Here is an 18,180-nt window from a genome sequence, read left to right on the forward strand (position 1 = left end):
ACCGTTAATTGTTTATAAATGCCTCAACAACCCTATGAAGGAGGTAATATTATTATGCCCCATTTCATAAATGTCAAAAACAAGGCTTAGGATGTTGAAGAAATTTGTCTAAGTTCATACAGTTAATATATGGGGATTTTGAATTTAAACTCAGGGCTACTTCCAGATACCCAAGTTCTTTACCACCACAGTATACTAGCATGTTAGCATAGACCAGTGTTGGCTTTTTTCAATGAGAGGCAAAACCAAGAAAGTTCATTCCAAAAGTGCTCTTAAGACTCTTATTTTTCTAAGAAAGTCATCAGGAAAGCTATAGCAAATAGCAGTGGGATGGATTCATGAGCCAAGGACAGTAGTTGTATCACTTCACGACAGAGATAAGCAGAAAATTCTTGGAATAGTTTGTAGACCTCTAGCAGGAATAGCAAATCTCCCTTGTCTGCTTCATATCACAGGGGATGGGGAGCAGCACTGCCTCCTAGATCGTGCACCCCAGAAGATTTTCAATAATAAGGATTTTCCATGATGGAGTCAATTTTGAACAATTTTGGATGTTTAACCAAACCTCGCAATTGTCAAGCTTTGTTGAAGAGTTCTGTCAAGTTAAACTGGTCTGGGTGATGGACAAGGTCATCAAAGCCAGTGAGATCAGTCACTTGGAAAATGACAGTGGCTGGGAGACAGCAAATGAGTAAAAGGCCATGACACATGTGACTCTTTGGATCACTGACCAGTCCTTGTGGGTTTTCTCTTCAAAGAACACAGCCCCAGCCACAAGGAAAAGTACCCAAACACAATAGCCACAGCAGAATGTAACTTGCCCTCAAACTTGGCTTCTTAACTACCACGGTACGGGAACCAGATCCCATCTACCTCACTTCACCCCCAAAAAAGGTATTTGTGTCCCACAGTTTTGCAACTTGTGAGGTTCTTTCCTTTGCCTAAAGATGTGAGAGCAGTAAATTCAGAGGCTGTGTGGTTAAAACCCCTGGCACTTCCTGTTTTGCACAAATGTGGCTATGGATTTCTCTGAAAAATCAACTGGAACTATTTCACCACGTGTTTTATCATGACAACTTGGGGGAATGGCAAAAAACAGCCATCAGGTGGTCCTAAATCTTTATCCTAGTTGTTTGTGTCTATAAGTTAGCTGTTTTAACTCACATTGAATAAACAATTTAACCATGAGAAATACTTGGGACCACCTAGCCACTGTCCCTCTCTTCCTGATAGTATATGTAATCATATGCATCCATTGTATATAAATGATGATGATTTGGATGAAGACATGCAGATTGCTGCAATGGAGCAAGGGAGCCATCCCCACCCCCCTACCTGGCGCTGTCACGCTCCTCCAGGAGCCCTGACCACAGTTGTGTGGTCAGGATTTTACTCTAATATTGGAGTATCAGGTGTGTTAGAGAGGAAGGCAGTGTGATTCCAGGCTGATGGTGCTGATGATACTTTGGGACCAGGGTGATCCTATAAAATGCTTGGAGAGTATCTTGTGTGACTACCTTAGTTGTGACAGACCTTAGTTGTTGAACATTTTATCATCATCCCCAGTGAAATATTTAATAATAAGTAGTAAGGTATTTTCACCAGTGTTTAAGTTTGGGGAAGGAACCAGGCTCTACAGAGAAAGAACCTTGAAAAGATATTTCTGTGAGTCAGCCATCTTTGCTGGTTGCTCTGGGTAAGGATGGCTATTAGCAAGATGTTCAAGAAACAAGAACAGAGCCATCCTGGGATTTGTTTCCTGCCTCTGAGAGGAAGAAGGTGGTCAGTAAGCCTTCCAGGAAATAAAACAATCAGCTGGGAGAGGATCCTTGTGCTTGAAGGACTCTGCCAGCATCCCCTAAGACTAATAAAGTATCTGCCTAAGAGCCCGACACATGCTGCTGGTCCCTCAACAAACAGAAGTTCCCTTTATTTCATGTATATTGACAGAAATAATGGAAGAGTTTCACATGGTGACATATATTATACATGAAGTGCTTAGTAAGCTTTCACTGATCAACATACATCATGTGAGCACTCAGAGAGAAATAAATCCTAAATATTGGAGGACCAGGGGAGTAAAAGCAACCATCTAAAATGTCATCCCTATCTCCACTCACTCTCATACCATCATGTGTATTTGTATAGCATCTGTCACAATCTTAAATTATCTGTTCAGTTATATCCCAGAACCTAGAACAATGCCTGCCTAGCATATAGTATGTGTCCAGTTAATGTGTGTTGAATAAATACATACATATGTATAATATTGAATGAATATATATTAAATCAATCAATGAAAGTAAACTGTTAAAGGTCCTAAGATACAATAGGTAAGTTCAGAATATGAGTTGAAAGGACCTCTTTAAGGCCCAAGCTAAGCCATGCTCTGACTATGTAACCTTGAGTAGGTCACTTGATGTCTCTTTGATTCATTTCTTTATATATAACTAGCAATAATACCATTCTCACCAGGTTGTTATAAAAATTAAACCATTAAATACACATGAAAATAATGTGTAAACTGTAGACACCATGCAGATATGAAGACTTTTAGAGTGATAAAAAATAGGCACAGTGACATAATAGGATGATTGTGTATTTAAGAACCAAGCTTAGCATGGCTGATAGCCTGGGAAGGAGACCCTCATTCTGAGTTCTACTATTCCAAGTGGTCCTTTCAGTGTACTTCTTCCTGCTCTCAGAATGAGTATGTGTTCTTCCCCCACCTACATTAGTGATGTGCGCAAGTAACAGTCTTAACGTTTCTCTACCTCTTACTCATCCTTAAGACCCACTTCAGGTGTTGCTGCCTCCCAGAAGCCTTTGCTGATGTTCCCCTGTGTGAACATCCTATGTACACAGCACACCCTAAGTTAGAGTTTTTCATCGGTAATCAGATGCATGTGTCTTTGCTTAGTCATCTGGGACTGAACCATAAACTCCTTGAGAATTATGTCTTTCTTCTGATTATGACCTGTACCTAGAACAGTGTCTGATACAAAAAATTTAGTAACTATGGAATGAATTAATATAAGTGAACGAGACTTAGAAAGGCTGATGTTTCCGTTGGTTGACATTGCAGAAAATCTCCTTACTCAAGCCAGTTAATAGTTAATCTTACAAAGACATTCTAATACCTGACTCACAGAACTTTAGGAATGTGTGTCCTTGAAGGGGTTAGAAAAATATCAAGCTAGGCATGACTGTTTATCTCTTAAACGATATTTCCCTCCCTTAATTTTCCTTATATGTCTCCTGTAGCAATAAACAGGGTCTCTCTTCTTACCATGGCATGAGTACAGCATGAACCACAAACTCCACACATTCCTCTTACTGAGGCAGCTGTACATGTTTTCCAAATGAAAAAAATATATATTAGACGCAAGATGTAGAAGTCATCAGCAATTTTTTTTTAAGGTCCCAAAGATCCCTAGAGAAATTAACATTTGCAAAATCACTTTGAACTCTGGCATTCAACAGCTTTTTGAAAGTTCCATACAATGAAAAGTTCCAGTCCCATAAAAGCAGAAATACCTTTCTGGGCTTATTTCATGTCAGAATGCAATAAGGTTCATAAATGTCTCTGTGAAGTTTGAGTGTAATAAATTCAGTCATAAAACATTGAATATGCGACAGGCTTCTAGACCAGTTGAAGCACTGACTGTATTTAACAGGGCTCCCTTCACAGCATACTTCATCAGCAACAAGAAGAAACAGAAAACAGAGCCAGAAAAAATCTATAAATACCTGCAAGACAACCATCAAAGGCTTTTTTACTCTTTTACAGATCAGGCTGAGGCAAGCTGACATTCACCATCACTCCACCCAGAGTACTTTCGTAGACAGCGCTGTACTTCTGTCCCCAAAGAGCATATAAAATCCACTTCTTATTTGGATCTGTCATTCAGCAAGTGGTAGATACTCTCCAAGAGCTTCAGCAGTAGCCTTTCCTACAAAATAAGTTTTTTTCTTTGGGAACCAGAGAAGCAGGTTCCTTCCACCTGTCCCGAGTTGTCTGTGTACCCCCTCTTGAACCCAGACCCAGTCCACCACCAAACCGCTAGACCACAGCTGGAGCAATTATTGAGACATTAACAAAGCTCAGTGGGTAATTCCAGTTCGCAATTTGTGCCTGCAGGCTCAAGGGTGTCTCTTTCCTAGAAATGACCACATCGGTCACCGAAGGGATTCCCTCTCTTTTCATGCTTCTACCAGACTGACAGAACTGCATCTACAGGATTTAAAGGAAAACTCCAGAATCACACCCAAATTGCATATTCTCACTTCATTTAGACTTCTGCTGAAATGTCTTCACCACATACAGCCCTATCCTGACCACCCTGATTAAAACAGCCCCCCAATTTGTCTATATCTCCTTACCCGATTTTATCTTTTTATAACTCGTATCACCCCTTGTCATATTTACTCGTTAGCTGTTTCTGTCTCCCCTCAGTAGAATGTAAGCCTCCTGAGGGAAGGGACTTTGTCTGTTTCACCCACACATTGTTGTGTTCTCAGGGGTTAGAATTATTTCTAACACCTGGTTGATGCTTAAGAAATACCTGTTGACTTTAGTGTGAATGAATAGATGGTTGGATGAAAAAGATAGGACGTTGTGGACAAATGGTACAAAGGAAGGCTCAGGAAACCCATATTGCAGTCAGCCCATTTTGAAACACAGCATGCCTCTCTGTTGTCATTCCTGTTGGTCTCTCTGCCTGTGATGTCCCTACTCCCTGAAAAGGGACTTGTCTTTAAACACCCACTGCCAATTTCACCTGCTCTCTGGAGCAGCCTCAGCCCTCGCAAGGTAGAACCAGTCATCTTCTCCTCTGTGTTTCAAATGCATTTTAAACTTACCTCCACAAAGTCTTTTGAACTAGGTTTCCTCCCTCCCCATTTGCCTCCTATAGAAGACAGTGTGTTTCCTAAAGACATGGCCTGGTAGTCACACACAGATGTTGATTGTCTAAGGTGCCTAGGATATATCCGTGAGCAAAGTAGCCAAAGATCTGTAACTTCATTAGAATTATTCTAATAAATGTGTTTTAAGTATTTGTTTTGAAAAATGAATTTTCTTCAGCAATAGCTGTCAGTCTTCTCATCCATGTGAGCCTCAGTATTTCACTCGCTGCATCACGTCTCTCAAGAAGGGCAGTTGCTTATTGAGTGGACAGTGAGAAAGGCATGTCTTCCTTTTCAGGGGCTTCTGCTATTAAGTGCCATTGCCGAGGTTAGACTGAGAAATCCAGATTTTAGTTGACAATCAAAAAATAAATAAATAAATGGAAGTGGGGAAATCAAAGAATTCCTTAGGAATAGAGTGAAGTCAGCAGCATAAAATCTCCCACAACCTCGGGGCCACAAAAGATTGTTGAGGTAGAGGGCATTGATCTGCTGCTCATTCCAGCACCATCCCTCCACCTACAGAAACTAGCATCGTGGCTGGTCCCACAACAGCCCTGAGAACTGCTACACCCTGGAAACTGCCCTGAGAATTTGCTACATCATGTGGGCATGAGACTTGGAAAAATCACTCCCAAGTAATGGCAACTAGTAGTTAAATTCATGTCATCACTTAGTTTGATGTGGAACTTTTTTCATAAAGCAGAAAACATTGAAGGAAGAGGGGTATTTTTGGTCTGCAGTATTTGCAAGTCAGTGGCATTCAACATTGTCCAAGATGTTAGGAAATCGAATCTCTCTTGCATGGCCTCTATTCATAATGGCTTGCTCTCTTAATCACTGACACCTCCTTCCCCTGTCAGTAAATTGTCAATACTCATTAAATCTCAAATCAGAACAGGTCGTGTGTCAAGCAGAAGTGGACTCTCAAAACAAAAAGTGAAGAAGTTTGAAATCAGAACTGTCCCATAAAATACAGGAATATGGACACCCTACCAATAAAAGAATGATCCAGTCTTATAACAGGCTTCTGCTGGGGAATATGGGCAACAAAATTAATCCTCTATCTACACATCCACTGAAAAGGCAATGCACTAGTCTCTAAATATTCAAACAGACATAAACTAAATAAAATAACAAAATTTTAGAACTAGAAGGGATATTAACTCAGCCATCCTTCCAACTACAGCTTTCATCTTCCTTGTGAGTGAGTACCCATCTTCTCCTTAAATATCTTCAGAGGAGATTACTCTTTGCTCATTTATCTTCAGACATCCTCAGACACCCCCTGAGGATGTTTCATAGCTAATGTTCAGAATCTGCAATGACATATACTGATGAAAAAAAGCAGGAACGAAGGAAAGAAGGAAATTTTAAAAGTCTGATTTCCAAATGTTTCTTCAGAAGAGAAGCCGGCAGTGAAACTGAATGGCCAACATCACTGACAAGGTAGGGGCTGTACAGGAAGCCGGATCAGGATGGCCATGCACAGCGCTCCCTGCTGTGTCTCATAATCACAAGAAGAACTCACAAGGGGTTAATTCAATCTGTGTAATGTTCTCAGAGGAGGAAAGAAATCACCTTCCCCCTATTTTTCAAGCTATTTACCTTCATGTCCCCTGGAATCTTTTAAATAGCATTGCTTGAAAATCCAGTCTGTAAGCTGCCCTTGGCTCCAAGAATCGTTAAAGAATTTATAAGCTGTTTTCTCTCCTATCCCAGGAGCTACTGCCAGGGGAAGCAAAATCCAGACGTTTGCAACTCAACACCAGTGAGTGCCTGGCTAATGTGATCAATGAGGAGGCAGCAGTCACAGTCGCCTCGACAGGCGTGGATATTCTGCTCTAACTAATGCTAGCTCAGGGCACTCACCCAGCCCTTTTCCATCATGGTAGGGCTCTGGGCTTTGAGACTTCAGGCCCAGGTACCAATCCAGACAAAGCCAACTTCTCATGTCTGCCAGGGCCTCTCTGGAAAGCTCAGGAGTACAGACTGTCTTGGGAGTCTTCTGATATTTCCTGCTGGTGACGTCCAAGCGATGATGGCAATGGCATGCAATGTCCACCCGAGGCCCTCAGGGTAGTATATAACCCTGTTGATGCAGTTTAAACAAACGTCCCAATTTAATCATCTACTGCTAGTGGTGGCATTTGGGATCTCATAAATCATGAAAAAACGCTTTTTCTGCATGAGCTCCTCAGAGAGTTTCCAACAACAGAGCTTCAGCCAGGCCGATGCAAAGCCAAAGAATTCTCTTTAGTCACCTGCTTGTGATGGCAAACCTGAGGAATCCTGAGTCTCGGGCAACATTCAGTGGCACAGTTACCACAGCAGTGCAGGCAGTCATTTGTTCTTGAGGGTCATCCTATTCCTCACCTTCCTGACCCTCAGGGAGGGAAGGATTTCTCAGTGAGGGCAGGAAGGGGACAGGTGACAATGGTCTATCTTTTAGGTTCTTTTATTCTCTTTATATTTTTAATTTTTCTTTTCTTCACCTAAAGTTTGTCTAAGAATCCCTGTGAAAAGTGAGGGTTTCTTGGAAACTTGAAAATCAAAATAAAATAGTAATCTCCTCTCCCTGACAAAAAAATAAAAGCATGTGCATTAAAGTGTGTATGCACACACATACACACAACTGATTGGCCTGAATCAGCTCTATTTTTCACCAGTCTTTTGCCTGCTTTATAGTCTTCATGAGGAGGCAAAAGATTTGATTCCTTAGCTGTAAGAACAACAATCCAGCCACAAGATTGTTAATCCAATTTATTTTATTTAGTTGGCAGGAAGAAGTGGTTAGGATGGCTTAGTTATTTCACTGACACACAGCCAAGAGCTTGCACGGGGCTGGGCATGTTTCAAAGAAAAGTATATAAAGATTCCTCAAGGAATCTTTGTACAAGAAAGTTGTAACACTGTAGTTGTGATAAGATGAATGGCCCACACCATAAAGACTATCAAGTCCCCAAACCTTGGTCATCTACTGTTATGGGCTATTCTCTACTTGCTTCATGTATATTCACCTTATCAAAGAAACTGTATAGGTACACTGAAAGCTGAAATAGTCTTTTGCTGCTTTTCTGTCTCTAGCAGCAAAATATGACAGTGAAGTATCTCTGTGACATCTTCCATAAGCCATACTGGGGACTTTGTAAAGGAAAATCCCATCTATGAAAGGCACATATGTTTCTCTGAGATGAATTAAATGCATTCCTAGGTAGAAGAGTGGGTTGACATGTAGAATCAGAATCAAGAGCTAAAAGAGAAATAAATGGGAGTAGGTGCTAATGATGTGGAGCTTAAATAGTGAGCTTATTGGCACTCTTTCTACAATTATCCTAAAAAGCATCTTCATCCTCTGCCATGTGTCATCAAAACTCATTTCCTTTTCCTCCTGGACAGTAAATACAGTAAACTGTATTTTCCAGCCTCCCTTGTAGTTACATGTGACCATGTGATGGAATTTTAACCAGTGGAATGTTGGCAGAGGTGATGTGCACCACTTACAGACACAGCTGATAAAATGCTCCCAACTGCAATCCTCTAGTTCTTTCCCCAATTATCAGAGGAATGGAGAAGACTCTGTGGATGTAGAAGAGGTTGAAATCCAGAGACAGAAGAAGCCTGGGTTCTTGAATTACAACTGGAATATTCTCTACCAAATACCCAAAAGTTTCATGAGTGAGAAATAATCTCCTATTGTTTTGAGTCTGTTGTTCTAATATTGGGGTTGTCTGATATGTCAGTTAGCCTACCCTAACTAATGCATCCTATGAAAGCAGATTTCTCTTCTGTAGCCAATGACATGAGTGTACATCCTGGGTGCAGTTTGGTGTGTATTATTTTCTATCTTCCAATGATTCATCTGGCTCTTATCCGATTATTTTCATTTAGTGCTCTACAGAAAACCCTCTTCCTTTCTTCTAGGCATTTCTACGGCTTTCTTGAAACTAAGTATGGTTATGAATAACATTTTAAAAATATCTATGTTCTGTAAGCCTCATCTTAAAACTATTAGTAGGGAGGAAGTGGTTGGGAGTGGAGGTGGGAGAAGGGGGTTGGAAGCATAAAATCCATATAGAAGAGCCATTCCTGAGAGAAAGTCAAAAAAATCTCCTGATCTTTAGCATAGAAGTCAATGATGAACTACTCTTCTTACTTAAAGAAACTATGGACCAGAATCCAAGATTCAGCTCAATACTAATGAAAAATGATTTGGCCTGCCGTCCTATTTTGGACAAAGGAAGGAACAGACATGTATCTTCTACTTTGAGAACAATTGGAATTGCACATATTATTCCAAGAGGCAAACCATCCATTTTATGAAAGAGAGAAAGATGAAAACAGGGAGCATTTGGGCTTGTGAAGAAAATGGTTGTTACCCAGAGCCCACCATTTACTCAGTTTTTCTATGACAGAGCATGCATATCACTTGTTGGGGATAGAAGATGGGAGGAAACAAAAAAGATTCAATAAGACACAGGGCTTTTATAACTACTAAGCAGTGCCAGTAAAATTTACTCTTGATCCAGTTTACTATAAGTTTCATGTCCTTAACACCATAATAAATGATGAACAGGTTAACAGAATGTCTATAAACATAAAATCCTCCTCAGAAAACAATTTTTTTCAGTGACAGAGAACTCAGATTCTTGGACAGAATTCTCACTGGGAGCCAACTCAGCCTGATATGTTGGCATCTCTCAAACATCAGGAGTCAACAAAGTGGTTTGCCTTAAGGACTTGGCCAGAGCTGCAGCTAAAGTTCATCAGGCTTTGGGAGAGATTTTTTGTCTAAGAAAACCAAATTCTGAGTGCTCCCATTGTGAACCTGGGGTGACAACATGCAAAGTAATACAAGGAAATATCTTTTATTTCCTTTTCATTCCCATGGGAAAAAAAGTGACCTGTCCCATTATTTAAGTGTTTGCAAACTTATTCCATTGTCAATGGGGTAGGAAAAATAACATGAATTAGACTCTCATTTGGTGAGATGGCTGTTCTCTCCACGCACATCTTCTTCATTTGGTTATCACACAGAGACTGTTTTCTATGGTTTATATCTAAGTCCAGCTCTGGGAAAGTTAGATGTAAATTTATCTCCAGGTATCTCCATCTCTCTTTATGTTTCTTAGTAAGTGTTTCAATTTGATAATAGATGATTTGGGACACCAATGATTGAGAGAGAATCCAAGCAGTCCAAAGTACTGAGGGGTCTCTCCTAAAGAATTAGATACACAGCCATTTCCCTCCAGATGCTTTATCAGCAGTCATGCTGAACTTGAGCAGCATCTTCTCTGATACACACTACTTATTAAAAAACCCTGAGGATTGCATTGCACGGGGCTGATAAGAATCAGATGATGACTTAAGAAAAATGTTCATGCCATGAACTGTTAAATGATAAACTGAAGCATTTAAAATTTTTGAGTTTATTTGAACAAAAATTGATTCGAATCTGGCGGCAGCCAACTGGAAGTAGTTAAGAGTGCTCCACCAACAAAAGTTGGGGAGAGACTTTTGTAGAGAAAAGGTAAAGCAAAGTAAGAAAATTATTGATTAGCTGTTGCTTAAAGACTAGTTGGCTGTTTGTGATTGGCTGTCCTTAGTGTGTTGATTTCTTAACCTTGAGGCATTTATAGGCTTAGATTTTAGTTCACGTATGTAGGTTGCCACACCATTAGAGCCACATCAGTCTGATGGCCTCCTTGTGTAATTAATTTAACAATATACACAGAAAAGAATGAGGAGTTTAATGGTGGATTGTCCCTGGGAGGAAGGGTTATCAATAGCTTTTATTTCCTTCATTTTGCTAATCTATATTTTATTTTTAAGCAATGAAAATATATTATTTGGACGATAATATTGGTATCATAAAGAGAGAAACATTTACTCTTTTGCACTTTATTTTGTACTTTTCTAAGAGGAAACTTGGAATATGACTGCTTGTGAACTGATACCTGCATTCTCCTAGCTCAGGAAGAGGCAGTGTGCTTAAGAAGGGTGAGAAATAGCTGGCTTTAATAAATGTAGTCAGGACCAATATACCCTTGGTGGGCTCAGGCTGCAGGTCAGATTCTTTGTGCTAGCACCAGGGTGTGGCTTGGAATTCTGTTTTTGTCTGCAGCTTTAAGGAAAACCTGTATGCTTTCTCTAAATGCATGCAGGCACATCCAGTCATCCAAACTAAAAATCACATCCAGAATGGAAGGCATCCAAGAAAAGGTCATTTTGGGTCCTATAGGTTCTGAAGTCACACACACACACACACACACACACACACACACACACACACATTTTTGAAGGAAAGTGAAATGGATGTTAAACACCAGTAAAACTTTAGAAACATTTCCACTACAGTCAGGCAAAAGATAGAGGTGCCACTTTCACCACTTTTAGTGCCATTGTACCAGAAGATAAGCCAAAATAATGATAACAATAGTAATAAAAGATATATATGATTTAGAAAGGAACAGAAAAGACTGGCCCCATTTTCAGATGCCGTGATAGTGAGCATAGAAAATCCAACTACAAACAAGTACAAGTAATAAGAGAATGCAGCAGAATTGCTAGATATATATCAACACATAAAAATCAACAGTTTTTTAAACTAGTATTTTTAAGTAGACTTATTGTGGTGATCGTTTCACAATATATACAAATACTGAATCATTATGTTGGATACTTGAAACTAATGTAATGTCATATGTCAATTATGTTCAATAAAAAAGTCAGCAGTATTGCTATTCATTACCAACAATTAGAAAATGGTATCAAGATAATATACCCAATAGTGACAAGTACTCTAAGGAACCTAGAAGTGCAAGTAATAAAAGATGTGTAAGATTGTTGGAGAAAATTAGAAAAAGACAAAAATAAAAAACCTGATTAAATGGGAATAGTAATCATGCCTGTTGGGCCAAGGTAGATATCATAATTTAAATTATAAAATACAGAACTAAATGGTGTATAATACTATGCTTCAAAATGTGTTGGATGCAGCTAAAGCAGCACTTAAAGAGAAATTTATAGTCTTAAGTACATATATTGGGGGAAAAAGAAATAAAACTTAATGTGGTGGTAAGCACCCACTTAAGAAAAAGTAGAAAAAGAAATTATAGCAGAAGTTAATGCAATATAAATAAACATATAAAAGAGAGGATCAACAATCCCAAAGTTGGTTTGTTTTATGGTTTTGAACTTTAACTTGAAAATAGCCTCTACGAAGATTGAACAAGAAAAAAGAAAGAAAGCACTAATAATTAATATTAGGAATGGATAATTGGATATAACTAAAAATACTACAGATATTTAAAAGATAGAGTATTATAAGTAATTTTATGACAACATATCTGAAAACTGACTTGAAATAGACAAATTTCTAGAAAAAATATATCTCACCAAAGCTGATTCAAGAAAGATAGTCTATTAAAAAAATAAATCAGCAGTTACAATTTTTTTGACCAAAAAAATCATCAAATGGTTTTACCAGCAAGTTCTGTCAACTGTTCAATAAACAAGTAATTTCAACCTTAAATTCTTCCAGAGAATAGAAAAGGGGGGACGGGCCATTCCTCATTTTATGAAGCTAAAAAACGTTGATGCCAGCATTTGACAAGCCAATCCTTCTCATGAACAGAGATGGAAAATTCTTAAACAAAATATTAGCCAACCAAATCCAAATATAAAAAGGACTGTGTGCCATGATCAAGTTGGGTTTATCCTAGGAATATATCCTCTGTGGTAACCTGCAGGAAAGCAAAATATATGGATACAGATGCAGGGAGGTAGGGTATTTGGTGTTGGGAGTCTGTGGAAGTTCTCTTCTGAGTGCTTCAACTTTTTTCTGGTGAATTAGGGCAAAATGTTGTTGGGTAAACATGCAGTTGGAGGAGAAACTCTTGGAGATTTGAGAAGGGAAAAAGGTATGAAATAGTCTTCTAGGAGAATGGGAGAGTAAATGGGATATACTGTAATTGCATTTAAGCCCATCTGAGGTTCATGGTCATGAATTTAAAGATTATTTACTAGAGGCCCCAGCTTGTGCAGTTTTTAAAAAAGAGGTCTAAGGATAAAGAGGGAAGAAACAAAACTCTCATTACTTACAGATAATATGATTATTCCTATAGAAAACCCAAAATAGATTACAACATCAATATATAAAAGTCAATTGCGGGACTTCCATGGTGGCACAGTGGTTAAGAATCCTCCTGCCAATGCAGGGGACACAGGTTCGAGCCCTGGTCCGGGAAGATCCCACATGCCGCGGAGCAACTAAGTCTGTGCACCACAACTACTGATCCTGCACTCTAGAGCCCGAGAGCCACAACTACTCAGCCTGCATTGCCACAGCTACTGAAGCCCGTGCACCTAGAGCCCATGCTGTGCAGCAAAAGAAGCCACTGCAAGAAGAAGCCCGCGCACCGCAACGAAGGGTAACCCCCGCTCGCCACAACTGGAGAAAGCCCGTGCACAGCAATGAAGACCCAAAGCAGCCAAAATAAATAAATAAATAAATAAATAGAATGGCAGCTAAAACTAAATAAAATAAAAATAATAAATAAATAGAATGGCAGTTAAAAAAAAAAAAACTTACACACAAATGTTCATAGCAGCATTATTCATAATAGCCCAAAACTGGAAAAAACCCAAATGTTTAAAAAAAAAAAAAAAAAGTCAATGCATTTCTGTACACTAACAGCAAAAAGATGGGAAATGTTATTTTATATAATATCCCATTGAACAAAACAAAAACTATATATATATATAAAACCTTGCAATAAATCTGACAAAAGTATAGATTTTTATGGAAAAATATAAAACTTTATTGAATGATATTAGAGAAGACCTAAGTAAAGGGAGTGACATAACATATCCATGAATAGGAAGAATCATTATCGTAAAGAAGTCAGTTCACCTCTAAGTTGATGTGTAAATTCAGTGTAATGCTAAATAAATCCCTGTAAAGAGATGTTGTTGGTGAAAAGGCAAAGGATAGACCCTATCAGAAGTGAAGATTTATTTTCATGGTATAATAGTTAAAAGGATGTGGTTCTGGCCCAGGGATAGAAAAATAGATTAACAGAATAAAAGAGAACGTTCAAAACCAAACACAGACATATATGGATTTTTAATTTATAGCAGATCACTGGAGAAAGGAAGACACAGTTCAAAAAATAGTGCTGAGACAGCTAGCTATCCAGATGAAAAGAAAATTTAAATTAATTTTCCACATTATACCATACATAAAAACATCCACATAAGGACTTAAATGTAAAAAGAAAGTTTTTAAATGTATTTTGGAAAATCTAAAAGATCATTTTTATGACACTGAGATACAGAATATTTTTCTAAATAAGATGGATAATGCATTGAAAGGGAAATATTTGAATTCACTATAATTATACAGAAATTTCACACATTTCTGTATGATAATGTGTCTGGGTTCCAGTGTTCAATATAGTTGAATCAAGAGACTAAGGAAAAATTGAAATAGGCCATAATTCTAGCTTATGTTAGAAACTATTCTACAGTAGGGTCATGGATACAATAGAAATGTTTCTCTCCCTCCTTTTGGTAAGATCGAACAGCTTGTGTTCCAAAAGGCAATGTATTAGAGACAAAGGAGAGTTAGAGAAAGAAATATAGATGTACCTTGGTAGCAGTTGAGAAGACATAGAGATGTCCTTGAGAATCCAAATTAAGGAAGCAAGACCTAGACCATGAGCACAGCCACTGAGAACTGAAAGAGATGACTTTCAAGGAACAACCAAAGAGAAATGGACAGATGATAGGCTGAATATGATTAGATGGAAAATAAATCCAGCAGGGATTGGTCAACCCTTTACTCAAGTCTTCCTCTGCATTTCCTAACTTCTCACAGCTTACAGCCCCAGTACACACCAAAGGAACATCAATTCATGGCAGTTTCTGCAGTAATTCTAGCAAGGGCAGAAAAGAGTTAACCTCAACTCCGCCATCCCTCAAGGCTTAGACTTCAACCACTTACTCAGCCATAACCAATGTGGTTTTTTTTCACATCTTTATTGGAGTATAGTTGCTTTACAATGTTGTGTTAGTTTCTGCTGTACAACAAAGTGAATCAGCTATATGAATACATATATCCCCTCCCTCTTGAGCCTCCCTCCCACCCTCCCTATCCCACCCCTCTAGGTGGTCACAAAGCACTGAGCTGATCTGCCTGTGCTATGCAGCAGCTTCCCACTAGCCATCCATTTTACATTTACCAATGGGTTTTTATTTGGCTTCTTAAAGTCCCCTCCACTGCTCAGACCCAGGACCCAACCAGCCCTACCTCTAAATCAGAGACCACCTTTCCCTCTACCACCACCTCACCCCACCACTCTGTAGTTCTGACCAGCTTCTAGTATTGGTAGCTAAGCCCTCCTGGGGCCCACTGCCCCACCTACCAAATGCCTAGAGCTAAAGCCTGTCTCCTTCTTTTGCTGCCAGCGTATACCACATGGACCCTCTTAACTGTTCCAAATGCCTCATTACTCATGGAGGAACTTTCTGTCAAAGGGAGGACTTGCTTTGAGGAGGAATACATTTAAGCCAAAAGGAGAGGCTGCATCTCTGAGACAGTTGTCCAAGGCAGCAGTGGTAGAACTCATAGATCCCAAAACTCAGTCTGCCCTACCCTAGTCCCAGAGCATCCCACTGCTTTCAAGAGAACTGATTCTTCAGATATGAGATATTTGCCTGGGATAAAGACTTCTGATCACACATCCGGGGATGCAGATGCAGTACACCACAGGTGACTCAACTGGTTATCTTTAGAGTTGGAATATCTCACCTTGTGTGTCTGCAAGCCAGCTGCCAGCTCATCAGGACCAGTTATGAGAGGGAAAAACATATTTTCCAAAAACGTTTCTAAGTGTTCACATGGATAGCTGCCCTTGCTTGTTCTTCTGAGTACTCAGGACATGAGGAGCCATAAAAACCATCTGGGACCACCTCAATGACTGGCTCTCCGGAGAAACTGACGGTATGAAAAGGTAAAAGAAAATTATGGAGACCGGCTGAGCCTTCATGGAAGTATCACCTTGGATCTGTACCAAGAGTTAGACATTTGTCGAAGTATATAAATTACTCTCCAGCCTCTAAGGCAAAGGCATTGTCTTAAGAGCCTGTGATGGCCCTAACCAATTGAGTGAAATAAGCAGAGTCTGATTGTTTACTATGAGCTGGCCCCTCCTCCATTGTTCTTTTTATCATGGGGTCCAGTGTCCCCATGTTGATCCTACAAGCCAAGTCCCTTATTGCATCATCCCACATTGGTCTGCCTTCTCTAGGCAGCACTTCAAGTTCTGGACCTCTTATTTCCTCCTCTCAAAACTTACAAGTGTTGGGTTTCCCTTGCTTTGTTTGTTAATTTCAGCATGATTTTTTTGGTCACCTACTATCATCCAGGTACCATACTAGAGTCCAAAGTACAATAAATTAGATATGCTCCTTGTTCTCAGGAACTAAAATAGTTCAATTTCCCAAGGAACATGTGAACATCTAAACCTATACTAATGCATTAATTCATATTTCAGGTTTTATTTATTCCACAAATATTTTACTTATTTCTGTATTCTACCCCTGGGTGGTTCAGCTTAGAAATACTGAACTCTAGCTCTTGGTGGCCGGGGAGCGGGGAAGGGGTTCAGAGACATAGCAAGTAGTGATGTCTAGAAATTCAAATAAAGATTTTAAGAGAAAGTCAGGTCTGGATATGAGCATGAATGTGGCTACCCTGGCAGAGAAAAAAGCTGAGAACTGCACCCTGGACACATCCAACATTTAAAGTGTACGAAGAAAAAGTGAATTCAAAGATGATGACCGAGAAAAAGTGCCAGTCACAGAAGAAGAATCACATGAGTGCAGTTTTGAGACAGCATCAGCACCCCCAGTTTATAACACGTGGCCATTTTAACAATGCCTTCCAACCATCTTGGGCACATGGACCTTTACTTCCCTTAAATTATACCCCATAGGTGAACAACCACCTGATCTAGAAGTGAGTTGGGCCTGCCTACTGTCATTCCTAATGGGGATGTTACCAGAGGTTGAAGATTCAGGAATGGGCCAAATGGACTCCCCAGGGAACTGTGCCTCAGGAACGAGGGCAGGGTGAGCCCTGTGCCGGGAGTTTGGATTTCAACTGTTGGCTGCAAATGTGTGCCACTTCCCGATGGAATGCTACAGTTCTCTGACCTACCCTCAACTCAGCACAGGTCACAGTTCACTGCAGTTTCCTAATATGTTTCTGTGGATGTTTGGGATCAAGAAGCATAGAGTCACAGAATAGCTGGGCAGGATTTAAAGAGAATTGCCAGAATTCAAGGTTCTCATTTTATGCAGGAGGAGGCTGAGTCCAGAGATTATGAATTTGACCAGGGTTACATGGCAGTTTAGCAGAGTGGTTAAGCAAACAGGCTTCAGACTCACAGTGCCTGGGAACTTAAGCTGTGTGCCTTGGGCAGGTCCCTTAAAGTCACTATGTCTCAGTTAACTCTTCTTTAAAGTGGAATGAGAATAATATCTGTATCACAGTTTATTCCTAATATAAATAGTCTAATGAATGCAAAGCCCTTAGCGTAACAAGTAGCATAAGGAGGTACAGCTGACTCTCAAAGCCAAGTCTTCTGACTCATGGGTTAGAGCTCCTTCCCTGAGCCCCACTCCCTTCCTTATAGAGACAGGTTAGAAATGAATGTACAGAAGCATTGCACATGTATAAACTCATCACTAGAGCACCTGAGTTATGCATTCTTTTTTTTTTTTTTTAACAAATATCAGTTGGGCATCTGTGTACTGGGTGCTGGAGTGTCCATACTGAACAAAACCCACTAAGGAGAGAGAAGAATGTGCCCTACAGTAGCCAAGTGTAAGGTGGATTTGCATAAAGAGTAGAAAGAGTCAATAGAGGCAAGGAGATGAGGTGGAGAGTCTTGCCATAATCTAGGCATGAGGCATTGAGGTCCTGGATGACCAATGGTTAGCAACTTTCAGACCTCTCACCTGGATGTCCCTGGTGAGCATGGGGGTTAAGGGAAAGACAAAGTAATTGACGTGAGTGGGAGCATGAGACTCACCCCGACACATTATTACAGTTACTATACTATTGTTACTGTACTACTATGCTATAGTTATTATAGCTATTATAGTAATGTGTCTATGAAATCTTAGATTTATGTGTTTCTGACAGGCAGTTTGCTTCCAGAATTCCAAAGTGAAGCCAGCTGGTACTCCATACTCAAGGAAACG

At 39.7% G+C, this 18,180-nt stretch overlaps 1 protein-coding gene across 2 annotated transcripts in view; it reads left to right on the forward strand.

Moving 5' to 3' along the window:
* The window catches only part of RASGRP1 (RAS guanyl releasing protein 1), a 488,763-nt gene that overhangs the window by 104,696 nt on the left and 365,887 nt on the right, over positions 1-18,180 (forward strand). The window lies entirely within an intron of this gene.

Source organism: Eubalaena glacialis, chromosome 2, assembly GCF_028564815.1.
Source record: "Eubalaena glacialis isolate mEubGla1 chromosome 2, mEubGla1.1.hap2.+ XY, whole genome shotgun sequence".
Lineage (NCBI taxonomy): Eukaryota > Metazoa > Chordata > Mammalia > Artiodactyla > Balaenidae > Eubalaena > Eubalaena glacialis.